The sequence below is a fragment of the Ranitomeya imitator genome, chromosome 9, assembly GCF_032444005.1.
Source record: "Ranitomeya imitator isolate aRanImi1 chromosome 9, aRanImi1.pri, whole genome shotgun sequence".
NCBI lineage: Eukaryota > Metazoa > Chordata > Amphibia > Anura > Dendrobatidae > Ranitomeya > Ranitomeya imitator.
This window is the reverse complement of record NC_091290.1, coordinates 27338623-27359863: the sequence shown is the minus strand read 5'-3', so window position 1 is coordinate 27359863 and position 21241 is coordinate 27338623. Positions and strand designations below refer to the sequence as shown.

At 48.3% G+C, this 21241-nt stretch overlaps 1 long non-coding RNA gene across 1 annotated transcript in view; it reads right to left on the bottom strand.

The window, feature by feature from the left end:
• Positions 1 to 21180, bottom strand: part of LOC138649555 (uncharacterized) — a 110292-nt gene extending 89112 nt beyond the window's left edge. The window contains exons 1-2 of the long non-coding RNA XR_011315323.1: positions 21044 to 21180; positions 2475 to 2520 (exon numbers count right to left, since the gene is read on the bottom strand). This is a non-coding gene — a long non-coding RNA (uncharacterized lncRNA). The remainder of the gene's footprint in view (positions 1 to 2474; positions 2521 to 21043) is intronic.
• Positions 21181 to 21241: the final 61 nt, after the last annotated feature.

The window sequence follows — 21241 nt, the reverse complement described above, 5'->3', positions numbered from 1 at the left end:
CATATACCAGAGCCGCAAAAAACTCGTCCACTGACCGTAGAGATGGAGAACCGGTCGCCAGGGAGAAGGCCCAGGATTGGGGATCACCCTTAAGAAGGGAACTGCATTAACCCCCGATGACCAGAAAGGAAAAAAAGGTTTTAAACTGAGGGAAACCAGATCTGCCACAAATCCAAAATTGGATCGTGACACTGGCCTACCGCCTCAATGCATTAACCTAACTATCCCTATGTGGCCCATTCAAGAAACTTAAACCATAGTCAGGTTCCTCGCATCATGTTCTCATACACTTTATACAGTTATTAGCCTTCTGTGTATGTACTGTTACATATTTAGGCTGTTAACTGGTTCATGCAGCTTTACATGAACACTCGATTTATTACATTATGGCTGGTCCGAATAATGAATGCAATTGTTACCATCCACCTCTTGTGTCTCCTCTTTTTTCTCATAGATTGTACCTTGTGAGAAGCAGGGTCCGCACTCCTCTTGATATCTGTTCTGATCTGTGTTTATTGTTACGCTGTAATGTCTATTGTCTGTACATATCCCCTCTATAATGTAAAGTGCTGCGGAATATGTTGGCGATATATAAATAAAATCATTATTATTATTATTATTATTACTAGGTTCATTAAATGCTAAGATTGACCTGCCATTATGATTCTCCAGGTCATTAGATAAAAAAGAACGTAGACATGTTTGGTGTCTATGAATTTCTAAGTGGTGAAAAAAGATAAACTTTGCACAAAAAAAACCAAAACAATTGCGCCATTTTCCGATACCCGTAGCATCTCCATTTTTTGTGATCTGGGGTCGGGTAAGGACTTATTTGTGCACCGAGCTGACGTTTTTATTGATACCATTTTGGTGCAGATACGATCTTTTGATCGCCCGTTGTTGCATTTTAATGCAATGTCGCAGTGACCAAAAAAAATGTAATTCTGGCGTTTTTAGTTTTTTTTTCTCACTACGCCGTTTAGCGATCAGATTAATCCCTTTTTATTGATAGATCGGGTAATTCTGAACGCAGAGATACCAAATATGTGTATTTTTTATTTTTGTTATTGATTTATTTTGAATTGGGCAAAAGGAGGGTGATGCAAACTTTTATATTTTCATTTTTTTTTTTATACATTTTTAAAACTTTTCTTTTTTTTTTTTACTTTCGCCATGCTTTAATTGTCTTCATGGGAGGACTAGAAGCTGCCATAACCCTATCGGCTCTGCTACATAGAGGCGATGATCAGATCGCCTCTATATAGCAAAATTACTCACTTGCTAGGAGCGCCGACCACTGGGTTGGCAGGAACCAGCTGTAATTGAAATCAGGGACGCATTAGATTGATGTAATCGAAGTCAAGGACCCATCAGACTCATGAGGCCACCTTGACGTTGGTTGATGGGCAGACATTATTTGACCAAATTTTGTGCAAAGCGTCTCATGTATTTTTTCCTGATATTCAAAAGCCATTTTTGCTATTCACACTTCATATTTCTCAACATGCTTTAACACGATTGAGTGCAACCATTTTCGTATATTGTTAAATGACGCTGTCAGCTGTTTTTAACTGATTAATAGCCGGGGGTGGATCACGATTCCCCCCGCGGCTATTGCGGGAACATGTCAACTGTTCAAGACAGCTGACATGTCCCGGGAAATATGTGGACTCTCCGCCGGAGCCCTGCATCAAAGGGAGGGATTCAGACATCGGCGTACTATTACGCCCAATGTCGGAAAGGCTTTCGGCTTGATCTCGAGCTATGGCGACTTGATGGGTGAACGCTCTGTACAAAGATCGATCTTTCACAAGCCTAGATAGGTTCCACCAGGGTCTTCTCCTCCGTTATCTTGAAAACAACAAGCCATCCGGTTGCTGGTCATCCTCTTCACCTTGTTCCTTCTATTCTTCTGACCACGATGTCCTTCTCCAATGATTGCTCCCTCCGGACGATGTGTACAAAGTAGACAAGTCATAGGTTGATGATCCTTGCTTTGATGGACATGTCTGGCTTGATTTGTTCCAAAACGGTTCTCCTTGCCATCCATGGTATCAATAACGTCCTTCTCCAGCACCATATTTCGAAGACTTTGATTCTTCTGTCTTGTTTCTTTAGTTTATGGGCAGAAATCTGCATATCTATCTGCACATCTACTCTCTGCCTGCTGCTGCCAGGAAGCTACAAGTTATCAGCCTATTCTTGCTTCCAATTAGCACACCTGCTGGCAAACAAAGGGCCCTTTGTGTTTTGGGACTTGTGCAACCAGTAGCTGCAGGTGACAAAGGGAGGAATAGTAACTTGTACAGTAGGACTGGTTTTGGTTTATTCCTGTTCACTGAGGAGGTCTGACATACGGGGATCAGGGGGGCACATTGGCTTTTCATTTTTAGAACTATTCCCAATTTTACCTGCGACTGGACGTCATGTCAGTGCATTAACAAATGTAGACATGCGATAGGTACTGTACTTACTAGTCACATCTTACATGTTTAAGATCCACTCCTAGTTCTTGAAAATCTAAAAAAAAAAAAAAAATAAGTCCATCAGAATCTGTAGTGTGTATCCAAGAACATCAAGTACTGTAGCTGGGTACACATCCTTCCTGCTTTCTTTTTTAGGCTATGTTCCCTTGTGAGCTTTTGATGTTGTAGATTAAGGCGGGGAAGTGAAGCAGTGGAGGTGCCCATGTGCTGACCCTGCATCATGCCCCAGAACGCCACCGAGATACCAGCTTGTACTAGACGGCCACTGTCATACATCTCTCCCCTAAGGTGGGCAGACTGGGTGTATTTTCTCTGCTGCAGATCTAGCAGAGCTCAGAATGCTGAACTGTGTACAAACCTGTGTATAAACCACCCACGTCCGATTGGACGCTTCCTGTGTGCACAATGAGAAAGCTGCCAATCAGTGGTGGGAGCGGAGTTAACACAATAACCTGACTGGTGTACACATGAGACCTAGTCCTGCAGTGATAATCTCCTGCTGATAAAATGCTGGTTGTTTCAAAACTACAACACACAGAATGATAGGTTATACACATTAACATGCAATTAACCCCTTTCCAATATCGTAGGTTGTAAAAAAAAAGAAAAAAAAAAAAGAATGGATATTCTACAAGCTAGTAACCTCTTAATGACATGTGCATGTCATGTCTCCCCCTTTGATGTGGGCCCTGGCACTGAGACCACATCTTTCCGGGCACATGTCAGCTGATATAAATAGTTGACTGACATGTGCCCGCAACAGCTGTTAACTAGTTAAATGCCACTGTCAATCTCTGACAGCGGCATTTAACTTGCGCTTCTGGGAGGCGCAAAGGAAATCCCGCCCATCGGTACCACAGTCACGTGATCACGGTCCACCGATGGGTTGGCATGACAAACAGAGGTCTCCCGGTGGTCGGCGCTCATAGCAAGTGAGGATTTCTGCTACATACAGGCGATCTGTTTCTAATTATATATATATGTGAGAGCAGCACAGAAAAAACAAATTCTAGGTGCAAAGCCCCTAAGGCATGTACCAAACCTTAAGGCTTGACAAAGGCTCTCTATGAGCTGAAACGTCGCCATGATGGGCTATTAAACTTGAACACTTTTTGAACTCATTTGCAATGTTGTGCAATGTTGTGCTGCCTTTGATTTCTTGGACTGTCTCTCTCTCTCTCTATAATATATATATATATATATATATATATATATATATATATATATATATATATATATATATATATATATATATATATATATATATATATATATATATATATATTAAAATCACCACTCTTTCCAAATAAAGTAAATCAAATATACACATATTTGGCATCGGGGTGTGTGTGTGTTTATGTGTGTGTTGTCTTCATGTGTTGCTAGTCATACCGATGGCTTCGGACAGGTCACTGAACCCTCACTGACCCGCTGCCTATTTTACATACTGAATATACCGTAATGTGTTTTGGCATACCTCCCAACTTTTGAAGATGGGAAAGAGGGACAAAGTTTGCGCCGTGGCAAATTTTAGGCCACGCCTCTGACCACACCCATTCATAATTAGTCACACCCATATCCACACCCATTTAGCACTGCTGATCACACTATTTCATATATAATAATTAGAAACAAAAAAATATGGCCACACAGTGCTCCATACTGTATAATGACTCCACACGATGCTCCATACTGTATAATGGCCACACAGTGCTCCGTACTGGATAATGGCCACACATGATGCTTCGTACTGTATAATGGCCACACATGATGCTCCATACTGTATAATGGCCACACATGATGCTCCATACTGTATAATGGCCACACATGATGCTCTATACTGTATAATGGCCACACATGATGCTCCATACTGTATAATGGCCACACATGATGCTCCATACTGTATAATGGCCGCACATGATGCTCCGTACTGCATAATGGCCACACATGATGCTTCGTACTGTATAATGGCCCCACGATGCTCCATACTGTATAATGGCCACACAATGCTCCATACTGTATAATGGCCACATGATGCTCCATACTATATAATGGCCACACGATGCTCCATACTGTATAATGGCCACACAATGCTCCATACTGTATAATGGCCACACAATGCTCCATACTGTATAATGGCCACACAATGCTCCATACTGTATAATGGCCACATGATGCTCCATACTATATAATGGCCACACGATACTCCATACTGTATAATGGCCACACATGATGCTTCGTACTGTATAATGACCCCACGATGCTCCATACTGTATAATGGCCACACAATGCTCCATACTGTATAATGGCCACATGATGCTCCATACTATATAATGGCCACACGATGCTCCATACTGTATAATGGCCACACAATGCTCCATACTGTATAATGGCCACATGATGCTCCATACTGTATAATGGCCACACGATGCTCTATGTCAGACCTGGGCAAGATTGTCATGATCCCAATGGCAGGGGATCACAAAAGGACAAGCACAAAAAACAAAACAAGCTCTAGGGTGATGGAAACTGAGCTGACCGCGATCTTGAACCTCAACACACAACTAGCTGTAGCCGGGGAACGTGCCTACGATGATTCTAGACGTCTCGCGCCAGCCGAAGAACTAACTTTCCCTATTAGAAGAAACACAGACCTCTCTTGCCTCCAGAGAAACACCCCACAGAAATAGCAGCCCCCCACATGTAATGACGGTGAAATGAGAGGAAAGCACATACGTAGTTATGAAAACAGATTCAGCAAAATGAGGCCCGCTAAAGCTAGATAGCAGAGGATACAAAAGTGAACTGCGCGGTCAGCGAAAAACCCTACAAAAAACCATCCTGAAATTACTTGAACTCATGTTCCAACTCATGGAACATGAGGAGTAATATCAGCCCACTAGAGCAACCAGCAAAAAGGAATCACATATCTGCAAGCTGGACTAAGACAAAATTTAAGCAAAACGTGGAACAGGAAAATCAAAAACTTAGCTTGTCCTGAAGAATACAGAAGTGGGAAGCAGAGGTAACAAGACACACTGATTACATTGATAGCCGGCGAGGAAATGACAAGAAAGCCAGGTTAAATAGGAAACTCCCATATCCTGATAGAACAGGTGGACACCAGAGACCGCAGAGAACACAAGTCACCCAGTACCATCTGTAACCACCAGAGGGAGCCCAAAAACAGAATCCACAACAGTACCCCCCCTTGAGGAGGGGTCACCGAACCCTCACGAGAACCACCAGGGCGACCAGGATGAGCCCTATGAAATGCACGGACCAAATCAGCAGCATGAACATCAGAGGCAACCACCCAAGAATTATCCTCCTGACCATAACCCTTCCACTTGACCAAATATTGGAGTTTCCGTCTGGAAACACGAGAATCCAAGATCTTCTCCACAACATACTCCAATTCTCCCTCCACCAGCACCGGAGCAGGAGGCTCAAGCGAAGGGACAACAGGTACCTCATACTTCCGCAACAACGACCGATGGAACACATTATGAATAGCAAACGATGCCGGGAGATCCAAACAAAACGACACAGGGTTAAGAATTTCCAAGATCCTATAGGGACCGATGAACCGAGGCTTGAACTTAGGAGAAGAGACCTTCATAGGAACAAAACGAGAAGACAACCACACCAAGTCCCCAACACGAAGTCGAGGACCCAGGTGGCGACGGCGATTAGCAAACTGCTGAGCCCTCTCCTGGGACAACTTCAAATTGTCCACCACATGACTCCAAATCTGATGCAACCTATCCACCACCATGTCCACTCCAGGACAATCAGAAGGCTCCACCTGACCAGAGGAAAAACGAGGATGAAACCCCGAATTACAAAAGAAAGGAGAAACCAAGGTAGCAGAACTAGCCCGATTATTAAGGGCAAATTCGGCAAGCGGCAAAAAGGTAACCCAGTCATCTTGATCAGCAGAAACAAAACACCTCAAATAAGTTTCCAAGGTCTGATTAGTTCGTTCCATCTGGCCATTCGTCTGAGGATGGAATGCAGACGAAAAGGACAAATCAATGCCCATCTTAATAGTAGAAGGGGAAAAAATATACCCCAAAAAAGAAATCTTCTGGACTCCAAAGAGACACTTTGAACCTTTTACAAACAAAGAATTGGCCCGCAGGACCTGAAACACCTTCCTGACCTGCTGAACATGGGACTCCCAGTCATCCGAAAAAACCAAAACATCATCCAAATACACAATCATAAATTTATCCAGATATTCACGGAAAATATCGTGCATAAAGGACTGGAAGACAGAAGGAGCATTAGAGAGTCCAAAAGGCATCACCAAATACTCAAAATGGCCCTCAGGCGTATTAAATGCGGTTTTCCACTCATCACCCTGCTTTATCCGCACAAGATTATACGCACCCCGAAGATCAATCTTAGTGAACCATTTAGCCCCCTTAATGCGAGCGAACAAATCAGTCAACAATGGCAAAGGATACTGATATTTAACTGTAATCTTATTCAAAAGACGGTAATCTATACAAGGCCTCAAGGAACCATCTTTTTTGGCCACAAAAAAAAAAACCTGCTCCCAAAGGGGACGAAGATGGACGGATATGTCCCTTTTCCAAGGACTCCTTAACATAATCCCGCATAGCAGTATGCTCTGGCACTGACAGATTGAACAAACGACCTTTAGGAAATTTACTGCCAGGAATCAAATCTATAGCACAATCGCAATCCCTGTGAGGAGGAAGCGAATTGAGCTTAGGCTCCTCAAAAACATCCCGATAATCAGACAAAAATACCGGAACCTCAGAAGGAGTAGATGAAGCGATAGAAATCGGAGGTGCATCATCATGAACCCCCTGACATCCCCAGCTTAACACAGACATCGTTTTCCAGTCCAAGACTGGGTTATGAGTTTGTAACCATGGCAGACCAAGCACTAAGACATCATGTAAATTATACAGTACCAGGAAGCGAATCACCTCCTGATGAACGGGAGTCATACGCATGGTCACTTGTGTCCAGTACTGAGGTTTATTCATAGCCAAAGGTGTAGAGTCAATTCCTTTCAAAGGAATAGGGACTTCCAGAGGCTCCAGACTAAACCCACAGCGGTTGGCAAATGACCAATCCATAAGACTCAGGGCAGCGCCTGAATCCACATAGGCATCGACGGAAATGGCTGATAATGAACAAATCAGAGTCACAGACAGAATGAACTTAGACTGTAAAGTACTAATGGCAACAGACTTATCAACCTTTTTTGTGCGTTTAGAGCATGCTGATATAACATGAGCTGAATCACCACAATAAAAACACAACCCATTTTTCCGCCTATAGTTTTGCCGTTCACTTCTGGACTGAATTCTATCACATTGCATTGTCTCAGGTACCTGTTCAGAAGACACCGCCAAATGGTGCACAGGTTTGCGCTCCCGTAAACGCCGATCAATCTGAATAGCCATAGTCATAGACTCATTCAGACCTGTAGGCGCAGGGAACCCCACCATGACATCTTTAATGGCCTCAGAAAGGCCATCTCTGAATCTTGCAGCCAGGGCGCACTCATTCCACTGAGTAAGCACCGACCATTTCCGAAATTTCTGACAATATATTTCTGCTTCATCTTGCCCCTGAGAGAGAGCCAATAAAGCTTTTTCAGCCTGAATCTCTAGGTTAGGTTCCTCATAGAGCAAACCCAATGCCAGAAAAAACGCATCCACATTGAGCAACGCAGGATCCCCTGGTGCCAATGCAAATGCCCAATTCTGAGGGTCACCCCGCAGGAAAGATATAACAATCTTGACTTGCTGAGCAGGGTCTCCAGAAGAATGAGATTTCAAAGAAAGAAACAACTTGCAATTGTTCCTAAAATTCAGAAAACGAGATCTATCTCCAGAAAAAAACTCTGGGACAGGAATTCTAGGTTCAGACATAGGAGCATGTACAACAAAATCCTGTATATTTTGAACCTTAGCAGCAAGATTATTCAGGCTGGAAGCCAAACTCTGGACGTCCATGATAAACAGCTGAGGTCAGAACCATTCAAGGATTAAGAGGAGGTAAGACGCAGCCAGGCTGCAATTAAGGCTATGCAGCAAACTGAGGGGAAAAAAAAAAAAACTTCCTCAGACTACTTTTCCTCCTACTTCAGCCAATACGATTACCACTTTTTGGCCGGCTATACTGTCATGATCTCAATGGCAGGGGATCACAAAAGGACAAGCACAAAAAACAAAACAAGCTCTAGGGTGATGGAAACTGAGCTGACCGCGATCATGAACCTCAACACACAAGTAGCTGTAGCTGGGGAACGTGCCTACGATGATTCTAGACGTCGCGCGCCAGCCGAAGAACTAACTTTCCCTATTACAAGAAACACAGACCTCTCTTGCCTCCAGAGAAACACCCCACAGAAATAGCAGCCCCCCACATGTAATGACGGTGAAATGAGAGGAAAGCACATACGTAGTTATGAAAACAGATTCAGCAAAATGAGGCCCGCTAAAGCTAGATAGCAGAGGATACAAAAGTGAACTGCGCGGTCAGCGAAAAACCCTACAAAAAACCATCCTGAAATTACTTGAACTCATGTTCCAACTCATGGAACATGAGGAGTAATATCAGCCCACTAGAGCAACCAGCAAAAAGGAATCACATATCTGCAAGCTGGACTAAGACAAAATTTAAGCAAAACGTGGAACAGGAAAATCAAAAACTTAGCTTGTCCTGAAGAATACAGAAGCGGGAAGCAGAGGTAACAAGACACACTGATTACATTGATAGCCGGCGAGGAAATGACAAGAAAGCCAGGTTAAATAGGAAACTCCCATATCCTGATAGAACAGGTGGACACCAGAGACCGCAGAGAACACAAGTCACCCAGTACCATCTGTAACCACCAGAGGGAGCCCAAAAACAGAATCCACAACACAAGATGCGGCCCGCGGGTCGCATCCGGCCCACCTGATGATTTTAAACGGCCCGCCAGCTAGCTGTCACTTCTGACAGCCGCCCCCGGCATCGCTCGGCCAGCCTCCAGACGCTTCTGAGGAGGACCGCTGGCGGCTGGAGTGAAGGCCCCAAGCTCATACGCATCGGCCCTGTACGTCACGTGCAATGTGAGCAGCAGAGCCGGGTTGATCACCTGTTTATCGGTGGCAGCGGCCATCTTCCCGAGGCCGCGTGTGCGCAGATGGAGTGCTCTGCTTCACGGGGCTTCAGGAAAATAGCCGCGGGAGGCCGCACGTGCGCAGATGGAGATCGCGGCGGCCATTTTCCTGAAGCAGAGTTTGCAGATTTAGATCTCGGCTTCAGGAAAATGGCTGCCGCAATCTCTATCGGCGCACATGCGACCTCCCGCGGCCATTTTCCTGAAGCCCTGTGAAGCAGAGCACTCCATCTGCGCACGCGCGGCCTTGGGAAGATGGTCGCCACCACCGATATTCAACCCGGCTCTGCTGCTCACATTGCATTCCGGGCCACTGCGTCACCTCACCGGTGGAAGGGACCCTGCGCACTCCATACCGCACCTCTGCCGTCGACACACCACTGCTGCAACCCCCCATGGACACCAGGCCGTGGCGTCGCCCACCTAAGCAGGAAGGGACCCTGCTCAGGTGCACGCCACACCGCATCATTCCACCTCTGCCGACACCATGCCTCCTGTGACCCTCCTCTGCCACCGCCAGCCCTCAGGTAAGATACTGTAAATTCGGACAATAAGACGGACCCCCATCTTATAAAAAATCTTTTTTCTGCAATTTTCACCCCAAATTTGGGGTGCGTCTTATAGTCCGAAAAATACGGTAATTATATTAGTCCGGCCCTCTAAAACCATCCCAATTTCTCATGCGGCCCCATGGCAAAATTAATTGCCCACCCCTGCTCTATACTGTATAATGGCCGCACACGATGCTCCGTACTGTGTAATGGCCACACACGATGCTCCGTACTGTGTAATGGCCCCACACGACGCGCCGTACTGTATAATGGCCGCACACGACGCGCCGTACTGTATAATGGCCCCACACGACGCGCCGTACTGTGTAATGGCCCCACACGACGCGCCGTACTGTGTAATGGCCCCACACGACGCGCCGTACTGTATAATGGCCCCACACGACGCGCCGTACTGTATAATGGCCCCACACGACGCGCCGTACTGTATAATGGCCCCACACGACGCGCCGTACTGTATAATGGCCCCACACGACGCGCCATACTGTATAATGGCCCCACACGACGCGCCATACTGTATAACGGCCCCACACGACGCGCCATACTGTATAACGGCCCCACACGACGCGCCATACTGTACAACGGCCCCACACGACGCGCCATACTGTATAACGACCGCACGTGATGCTCCATACTGTATAATGACCGCACGTGATGCTCCATACTGTATATTGGCCGCACATGATACTTCGTACCGCATAATGGCCACACATAGCTACTCCTACACACGCGGCTCCGCTCCGTACACCTCGTACACACACGGCTCCGCTCCGTACACCTCGTACACACACGGCTCCGCTCCGTACACCTCGTACACACACGGCTCCGCTCCGTACACCTCGTACACACACGGCTCCGCTCCGTACACCTCGTACACACACGGCTCCGCTCCGTACACCTCGTACACACACGGCTCCGCTCCATACCCCTCGTACACACACGGCTCCGCTCCATACACCTCGTACACACACGGCTCCGCTCCATACACCTCGTACACACACGGCTCCGCTCCATACACCTCGTACACACACGGCTCCGCTCCATACACCTCGTACACACACGGCTCCGCTCCATACACCTCGTACACACACGGCTCCGCTCCATACACCTCGTACACACACGGCTCCGCTCCATACACCTCGTACACACACGGCTCCGCTCCATACACCTCGTACACACACGGCTCCGCTCCATACACCTCGTACACACACGGCTCCGCTCCATACACGTCGTACATATTCAGCTCCGCTCCGTATACCTCGTACACACAAGGCTCCGCTCCATACACCTCATACACACACAGCTCTGCTCCATACACCTCGCACACACGGCTCCGCTTCATACACCTCATACACACACAGCTCTGCTCCATACACCTCGCACACACGGCTCCGCTCCGTACACCTCATACACACACGGCTCCGCTCCATACACCTCGTACACACATGGCTCTGCTACATCCACACTGTACACCTCCTGACCCCACACAAGGCATTACTTAAGTCATCCAGGAGCACCATGTGGCAAGTTGGCAACCAGCACACAGCAGAGTCCTGCAATCCACGGAGGTCCCGATCATGTGACCCCTGCTCCTCCCCTCCTGTGACCTCATCACAGGTCCTGTGCGCACAAAGCAGGCAGCCAATATGTGGTGTAAGGCTCTGTGGTGCAGGGATGATCGGCTGATACGTACTGCACTGTATAGGTACGGAAGGGTAAGGGCGTGGTTTTACACAAGGGGGCGTGTCGGCTGGTTCTCCTGCTCTCTGCGGGAAACAGACCGTCCCGTGCTGGACAGCGGGGCAAAGGCTCAAAACCGGGACAGTCCCGCACAATGAGGGACGGTTGGGAGCTATGGTTTTGGGAAAAAATAAATAAAATCACATTCGGCAGGCGACGGCACTGCAGCATGAAGGCATGTATATTGTCCATATAATTGTTGTATTTGGTGATATAAATTTATTCAGAAATAATTATCTCCCAAAATGGTGCTGGCTGCACCTGCGCAGTAGATAGATGCTACTGAGCAAGCACCACCGGCGCTATTTTGCTAGAGGAAAAAATATATATTTGTCTCCACCAAGTTTGTGCCAGCAGCACCTGTGAAGTAGCATCTATTGGATCGGTGATAGATGCTACTACGCAGGCACGGCTGGTGCCATTTTGAAAATTTATTTTTTCTAAATCTATTTATATAATTGCCTTGTAACGTTTTCATTTCCTGTTCTGTCCAGATGTCACCGTATCCCAGAATTCCAAGCAGAGGAAGTTCACCGACCGCCATATTGGGACACCCAAGTGATGGGTGTGTCAATATGGAAACTGCAGCTGGTACCAACCTATTGCGCGGTGCCACCAGCGGAACACCTTTGCACCACACACACTCGATATGCCGTACACACCACACACACTTTCACACTGACACTCACACAGCCTCTTGCGTGGTACAACCAGCGGAACACCGTCACGAACACGCTGCCGCGATCAGCCGAATGATTCACTGACCGCCGCCATCTTTGTACAGGAGGAGCACATGCGCAGTTTTAATGTGACCGCTGCTATCTGTCTGCACAAAGATGGTGGCGGTCTGATTTACCTTGCTGTGCGAATTACGCACAGGTGCAGTGAATCATTCGGCTGATCACGGCGGCAGATGCGCGACGTGTCTACAGGCAGAGGAAGCCGGTCACATTAAAGGGGTTTTCCCCCAAACGAAAGTTCATTTTAAAAATTGTCAGTGTCTGACCATGTATGGAGCATACCACATCTCTGGGCAGGGGAGGAAGCAAAAGACAATACGGACATTACAGCACGGGATCACAGAGGATTCATTTTGTGAGGTTAAATATTTCACCGACTGTTTTTAAAAATATTTTGCCTCACAAAATGTATCCTCTGCGATCTCCTGCTGTAATGACAGTATTGTCTTTTGCTTCCTCCCCTGCCCAGAAGCTGTGGTATGTTCTGTACACGGCCAGACACAGACAATTTTTAAAATGAACTTTTGTTTGTGGGAAAACTCCTTTATAAAGCAAATATCAAGGCCAACATGGCTCCTCCTAAAAAGTACGCCAATGACAATGAAAGAAAAGCAACAAAGGCACAACGAGACAAAGGGCAAATGAGACTCGAAGAGCAACAGCATCGCTGGGGCATAAACAATGCATATAAGTGTAGGCATCAAGCACATGACTCCCCTGATGCAAAAGTCATTAGATTATCGCAGGATGCCATTAGGCAACAACAGCACCATATGCCTGCCCCCATCGTGACATTACCGCCCTCCCGATGCGATAGCATCGGGTCTCCATCTAGTAAATTGATAAATCACCAAATGCAATAATTAAAATGGATGCGATCTCGCTACAGTGCAGGCGCCTGCCTGCGGAATGTGCATTTTATTGCTTCAAAACATTCTATTCAGTATGTAAAATAGGGGGCAGGTCAGTGAGGGATCAGTGACCTGTAAGAAGTCATACAGATGAATAGCGAAGAAGACCACCACATGAAGACCCCCCACAGGATGCCCCAAAGCACGAGCGTATCATGAATTCAAAACTCAGAATACAGATTACACAACAACCACAAGACGGATTTCATCAACCAAGGTATCACTGTAATCAGTATAACGGCGCCGACCTGACACTGTCTGTAGGTTAATGAGCACAATCCTGCTGACAGGTTCCCTTTAAAAGGTGAGCCTTTTTTAGCCAGGGCATGGCCAATTTTCTTCTGACATACTCCCCCTCTATAAGAGCCTTTTTTCTCACCCCTTTTTGTCGGAGCTTATGCCTTTAATGCATTTTTTCTATATTGAAGGATAAACGAGTCTCAGTCATGGAAACCCTTTTATTAAAGGGTATTCTTAAAAGATTTGTATATGACTGAACTATTGATAACCTATGTGTGGGATAGGCCATCAATATGATGGACACCCAGCACCCTTCACTTATCAGCTGACAACTACTCTGACAGCAGATGGGACTAAATAAGGTTGGGGGCAAAACATGGCAACTCTTTATAGTGCTAAGTTCTGTCCAGAGCAGTTTTCAGCTGAAGGTGGGACTACCAGGTGACAAACCCCCGAAAATCCCATAATGATGACCTATCCTACAAATAAAATATTTATAGTTCATTTGTGAACAACACTTTTTGCGTCAGAAGTGCCAGTCGCGAGACATTTTGCAGAAAAGCCAAATGCAAATGAGTCTGGAAGTGCACGGGGGGTAGGAGGGTGTCTGCACTCGGAGGAGAGCTCTACTCCTGGTACTTTGTGATCACACAAAGCTGTGCAGCGAGAGCATACATGTCTGTCATTACAAACCTCACACAGGAGAAGCTTGAGCTAAGCTACTGTAGAGGGCGTGTCACTTTTCCCCTGTGTGTTGCTGCCTGCTTATGATTGGTCAACCTCATGCAGGGTTAGTACACACCCCCAGAGCCAAATCTCTGATAACGCCCCCTTGTATTTAAATCTAGACTTTACAAGTGAATGTCTCCACAACAGAGAAAAGAAATTAAACAAATAAAAACTACATTTTAGTCTGTAGCCCCCATTCCATGGTGTGACCAGTATAACATGCTCAAACTGGTGAAAGGCCCTATTTAAACACAAATTTATTACATAAAAAAAAAATCTTTTCAAATTTTGGCATTGTCGTAATTGCACTGACCTGGAGAATCATGTTACCAGACCATTTTTCTCACACAATGAATATTGTAGAGAAGAAACAAAAAAAAAAAAAAAAAGAATTGTATTATTTTTTTGTTCACCATTTCACCTCACTTAGAAATGCTTTCCTCATTTTCAGTACATAGTATAGTAAAAAATAAACAGCGTCATTCAAAGCTACAACTCATCCCACAGTAAAGAAGCCCTTATTCGGCTATACCTATGGGAAAATAAAAGGTGACGGCTCTTGGAAAATGAAGCAGGAGAAAAACATAAAAACCCCAAAAAGAAAATTTTTCTAAAAGGGAAGGATTTAAAGGCAACCTGTCACCTCAGAAAACAATTTATCTGAGTGTTAATAAATGTTATTCAACACTTTACTCCCTGGTCCACCCCCACCATTGCCCCACATTTCAAAAACAAGCTCAACCAAATCAGGCAAGTCTTTACAGCACAACCCCTACATCTAACAGGCCAATGCCCTTCCCCCATAACCTTCCTCCCCACCATCACTGAAGGCGAGCTTAGTAATTTCTCGCTACATGGCACCTCACCACTTGTGCACTGGATCCGATCCCATCCCACCTCCTCAACCTCACAGCCACGCTCATCCCAGCCCTAACCCATCACTTCAACCTATCGCTAACCTCTGATGTCTTCCCTTCTGCTTTCAAACATGCCACAATCACACCTTTACGGAAGAAGCCATCTCTTGAGCTGACCTCTGCGTCCAGCTATCGTCCCATATCGGGGCACCTGTTCACCTCCAAACTCCTCGAACAGCATGTCCATACTGAACGTTCCACCCAACTCACTCACTCTTTGACAGCCTATAATCCGGTCTCTGTCCCCAACACTCCACCAAAACTGTCCTGACCAAAATTACTAACGAATTACAGCCAAAGCTAACAGACCGTTCTCTATACTCCTCTGTCTTCGACACAGTCGACCATTTTCTCCTACTTCATATCCTCTCTTACCTTAAGGTACCTTCACACATAACGATATTGTTAACGATATCGTTGCTATTTGTGACGTAGCAACGATATCGTTAATGAAATCGTTCTGTGTGACAGCGACCAACGATCAGGCCCCTGCTGGGAGATCGTTGGTCGCTGAATAAAGTCCAGAACTTTATTTCGTTGCTGGACTCCCTGGAGACATCGCTGGATCGGCGTGTGTGACACCGATCCAGCGATGTCTTCACTGGTAACCAGGGTAAACATCGGGTAACTAAGCGCAGGGCCGCGCTTAGTAACCCGATGTTTACCCTGGTTACCATGCTAAAAGTAAAAAAAAACAAACACTAGATACTTACCTAACGCTGTCTGTCCTCCAGCGCTGCGCTCTGCACTCCTCCTGTACTGGCTGTGAGCCGGAAAGCAGAGCGGTGACGTCACCGCTCTGCTTTCCGGCTCACAGACAGTACAGGAGGAGAGCAGAGAAGCAGAGCACAGCGCTGGAGGACAGACAGCGGTAGGTAAGTATCTAGTGTTTGTTTTTTTTAGCATGGTATCCAGGGTAAACATCGGGTTACTAAGCGCGGCCCTGCGCTTAGTTATCCGATGTTTACCCTGGTTACCGGCATCGTTGGTCGCTGGAGAGCTGTCTGTGTGACAGCTCTCCAGCGACCAAACAGCGACGCTGCAGCGATCCGGATCATTGTCGGTATCGCTGCAGCGTCGCTTAATGTGAAGGGGCCTTTAGTGTCAAAGACCTTGCCCTATCCTGGATCTTTTCACACCTTGATAACCACACATTTGTATCTCCCATTCTCATACTCCCTCCTCATCCACCCATCTCTCTGTTGGTGTCCCACAAGGCTCTGCCTTGGGACACCTACTTTTCTCCATTTATACCTTTGACCTGGGACCAGTCCATGGCATAAAGTATCGCTTATACGCTTGTGATACTCAGATTTACCTCTCTGCTGTCCAGAATCTTAGAGTGTCTATAAGCCATATCCTCCTTCTCATCAAGCTTCCTAAAACTTAAAGGGAACCTGTCACCAGGTTTGGCCGATATAAGATACGGCCACCGCCTTTCAGGGCTAATCTACAGCATTCTATAATGTGGACAAAACCAAGCTCATCATCTTTCCTTCAGCTCACCTAACTCCCTACCTGATCTATCACAATGAATGACATCATGCCATCCGCAGTACTGAATTTCAGCTGCTTCAGAGTAACCCTTGATTCTGCCCTGTCATTCACACCGCAGATCTAAGCTCTCTCCGCCTCCTGCTGCCTCGAACGCAAAAATATTTAAAGAATCCGTCCTTTCCTCAACTCTCAATCTGCTAAAATGTTAGTCCATGCCCTCATCATCTCCCACCTCGACTACTTCAACATACTCGTCTGTGGCCTACCTGCTTACAATCTTGCACCTCTCCAGTCTGTCCTTAAAGGGAACCTGTCACCCCAAAAATCGCGGGTGAGGTAAGCCCACCGGCATCAGGGGCTTATCTACTGCATTCTTTAATGCTGTAGATAAGCCCCCGATGTTACCTGAAAGAGGAGAAAAAGACGTTAGAATATACTCACCCAGGGGCGGTCCCGCTGCTGGTCAGGTCAAACGGGCGTCTCTGGTCCGCTGCGGCGCCTCCCATCTTCATTACAAGATGTCCTCTTCTGATCTTCAGCCACGGCTACAGCGCAGGCATACTTTGCTCTGCCCTGTTGAGGGCAGACAAAGTACTGCAGTGCGCAGGCGCCGGGCCTCTGACCTTTCCGGCGCCTGCGCACTGCAGTACTATCCTCTGCCCTCAACGGCCTGCGCCGGAGCCGAAGATCAGAAGAGGACGTCTTGTAATGAAGATGGGAGGCACCGCAGCGGACCAGAGACGCCCGTTTGACCGGACCAGCAGCAGGACCGCCCCTGGGTGAGTATAATCTAACGTCTTTTTCTCCTCTTTCAGGTAACATCGGGGGCTTATCTACAGCATTACAGAATGCTGCAGATAAGCCCCTGATACCGGTGGGCTTACCTCACCCGCGATTTTCGGGGTGACAGGTTCCCTTTAAGGCCGGGATCACACATGCGAGAAACACGTCCGAGTCTCGCATGTGAAATCCAAGCTCTGGTGCCGGCACTCCAGAGCGGAGCGTGCGACCGCATAGCAACACAGAGCTCAACGCTCCACTCCCAAGTGCCGGCGCCAGAGCTTGGATTTCACATGCGAGACTCGGACGTGTTTCTCGCATGTGTGATCCCAGCCTAACTCTAGTCCTCCCAAGATCTTCTCTCCTTCACACTCATACGTTTCTCACCCAATTGCCTCCAAGACTTCTCTTGAGCATCCCTCAATCTTCTAGAATTCTGTGCCACCACACGTCTGATTTCCGAATGTTGGAGACACTTTCAGACAACTTGAAAATGCATCAAGAAAGCTTACAGCCTGCAATAACAAAGCGGCCACCTCACCACCGCCGATGATGCTGCAACCTCCCCATCACCCTGCAGACTGTAAGTGTGCAAGGGCAGGGCCTTCTCCCCTATGTAGCAGAAGGGCTGTGGAGTACCATTTTGGTGAAGTCGGAGTCATGGAATTTGAGGAGTCGGAGGTTTGGCTTACCAACTCCACAGCCCTGTGTCGCAGTCTGCCATTATTAGTTTGTTCATCGTAATTTACATTTTGTATGCAAGACCTCCTCACGTACAGCACCATGGAATTAATGGTGCTCTCAAAATAAATAATAATCTGCAGGCTACAATGCTTATTGGCTGCCTTACATAAACTGCAGCTACTGGGAGAAAATGAACTTTATTCCTCCTGGTAGCCGCCAGCTTTCAGTTATATAGGCGTTGGTAGAGAGCGATTACAGTCACTGTTCACTATACGGGTAGTGTTGGTTGTAATCATTCCCTGCCACGTCGATTGACAGCCGTTGATGCAGCGTGATGTTATAGAAAGCGGAAAGACAATCACTGCGATAGTGTAGTAAGGCGGGGGTGATGTTACAATGATCAAATAAAGGTAAGTTCAGACTAGGCTTTTTTTTTTTTATGCAAATTTTAGGATGTTTTTTACTAAACTTTTTCAGCATGCACAAGAGACAAATCTTGCGTGCCAAAACCGCACACAAAAAATGCAGCAAAAAAAAGCAAAACCTGCTTTTTTCTGCAGCTTCTTTCCTGCCAAGAGATCAGGTTTTGCTGCAGAAAAAAAAAAACGCTGAAAAAAACAAAAACAAACTGCCTAGTGTGGACTTACCCTAACTAAATCAGTACTTCCGTCTCCTCACTTAACCCTTTGATCCCCGGCCTCTCACTCGCATCCCGGACTTGTGGCCTTGATGGCGCCAGGGAGGGACCTGTCCGTGTGTGGTCGCGACGCGCACCGTGCGGTCGTGGCGCACACCGTGCAGTTGTGTGGTCGCGGCGTGCACCGTGCGGTCGTGGCGCGCACCGTGTGGTCGTTTGTGGTCGCGGCACGCACCGTGTGGTCGTGTGTGGTCGCGGCGCACACTGTGTGGTTGTGTGTGGTCGCGGCGCGCACTGTGTGGTTGTGTGTGGTCGCGGCGCGCACCGTGTGTTCGTGCGTGGTCGCGGCGCGCACCGTGTGGTCGTGTGTGGTCGCGGCGTGCACCGTGTGGTCGTGTGTGGTCGCGGCGCGCACTGTGTGGTTGTGTGTGGTCACGGCACGCACCGTGTGGTCGCGGCGCGCACCGTGTGTTCGTGCGTGGTCACGGCACGCACCGTGTGGTCGTGCGTGGTCGCGGCGCGCACCGTGTGGTCGTGCGTGGTCGCGGCGCGCACCGTGTGGTCGTGCGTGGTCGCGGCGCGCACCGTGTGGTCGTGGCACGCACCGTGTGGTCGTGTGTGATTGCGGTGTGCACCATGTGGTCGTGTGTGGTCACGGCGCGCACCGTGTGGTCGCTGCACGCACCGTGTGGTCGTGTGTGGTTGTGGTGTGCACCATGTGGTCGTGTGTGGTCGCGGCGCGCACCATGTGTTCGTGCGTGGTCACGGCACGCACCGTGTGGTCGTGCGTGGTCGCGGTGCGCACCGTGTGGTCGCGGCATGCACCGTGTGGTCGGGTGTGGTTGCGGTGTGCACCATGTGGTCGTGTGTGGTTGCGGTGTGCACCATGTGGTCGTGTGTGGTCGCGGCGCGCACCGTGTGTTTGTGCGTGGTCACGGCACGCACCGTGTGGTCGCGGCACGCACCGTGCGGTCGCGGCATGCACCGTGTGGTCGTGGCACGCACCGTGTGGTCGTGCGTGGTCGCGGCGCGCACCGTGTGGTCGCGGCATGCACCGTGTGGTCGTGTGTGATTGCGGTGTGCACCATGTGGTCGTGTGTGGTCACGGCGCGCACCGTGTGGTCGCTGCATGCACCGTGTGGTCGTGTGTGGTCGCGACGCGCACCGTGTGTTCGTGCGTGGTCACGGCACGCACCGTGTGTTCGTGCGTGGTCACGGCACGCACCGTGTGTTCGTGCGTGGTCACGGCACGCACCGTGTGGTCGTGGTGCGCACCGTGTGGTCGCGGCATGCACCGTGTGGTCGCGGCATGCACCGTGTGGTCGTGTGTGGTTGCGGTGTGCACCATGTGGTCGTGTGTGGTCACGGCGCGCACCGTGTGGTCGCTGCATGCACCGTGTGGTCGTGTGTGGTCGCGGCACGCACCGTGTGGTCGTGTGTGGTTGCGGTGTGCACCATGTGGTCGTGTGTGGTCGCGGCGCGCACCGTGTGTTTGTGCGTGGTCACGGCACGCACCGTGTGGTCGCGGCGCGCACCATGCGGTCGCGGCATGCACCGTGTGGTCGTGGCACGCACCGTGTGGTCGTGTGTGGTCGCGGCACGCACCATGTGGTCGCGGCATGCACCGTGTGGTCGCGGGCGCACCATGAGGTCATGTAACCCTTACAGTACTTGGGCAGATCCCTCCCAGGCCAGTATAAGCCGCCCAGGGACACCGGACGGATGGCGGTGAGGCACAGAGGATAAAAACATTAAAAAAAAAATAATAGTAAAAACTAACACTTTCACGGCCTTTTACGATCAGTAAAGATGGCAGCCAACGCGCTGGAGCAAAAAAGAAAAATTACGCATTTTTAGCAAACGCAAAGTTTTGTCAAGTTCAACTATAATTTCCATATAAGTCTTGTAGATTAGGACCCTCTAATGTGAGCACTTCACTGGAGCACCGCCTGTACCTCACCTGCCACAACATCCGGGGCTGCACAGCCTCCTCTTACGTCATCACCTTTCAAACTTTGGCGCCCAAACCGCGTCTCCTTCTCCCTTCCCCCCTCCCCGGAGCGGTTATGTAGTTTCCCAGTCTACAAGCGCTACCAAAACTACAACTCCCAGAAGCCCTTCTGGCCACGCCTCGGAGTGCGCATGCTCAGTCACCGAT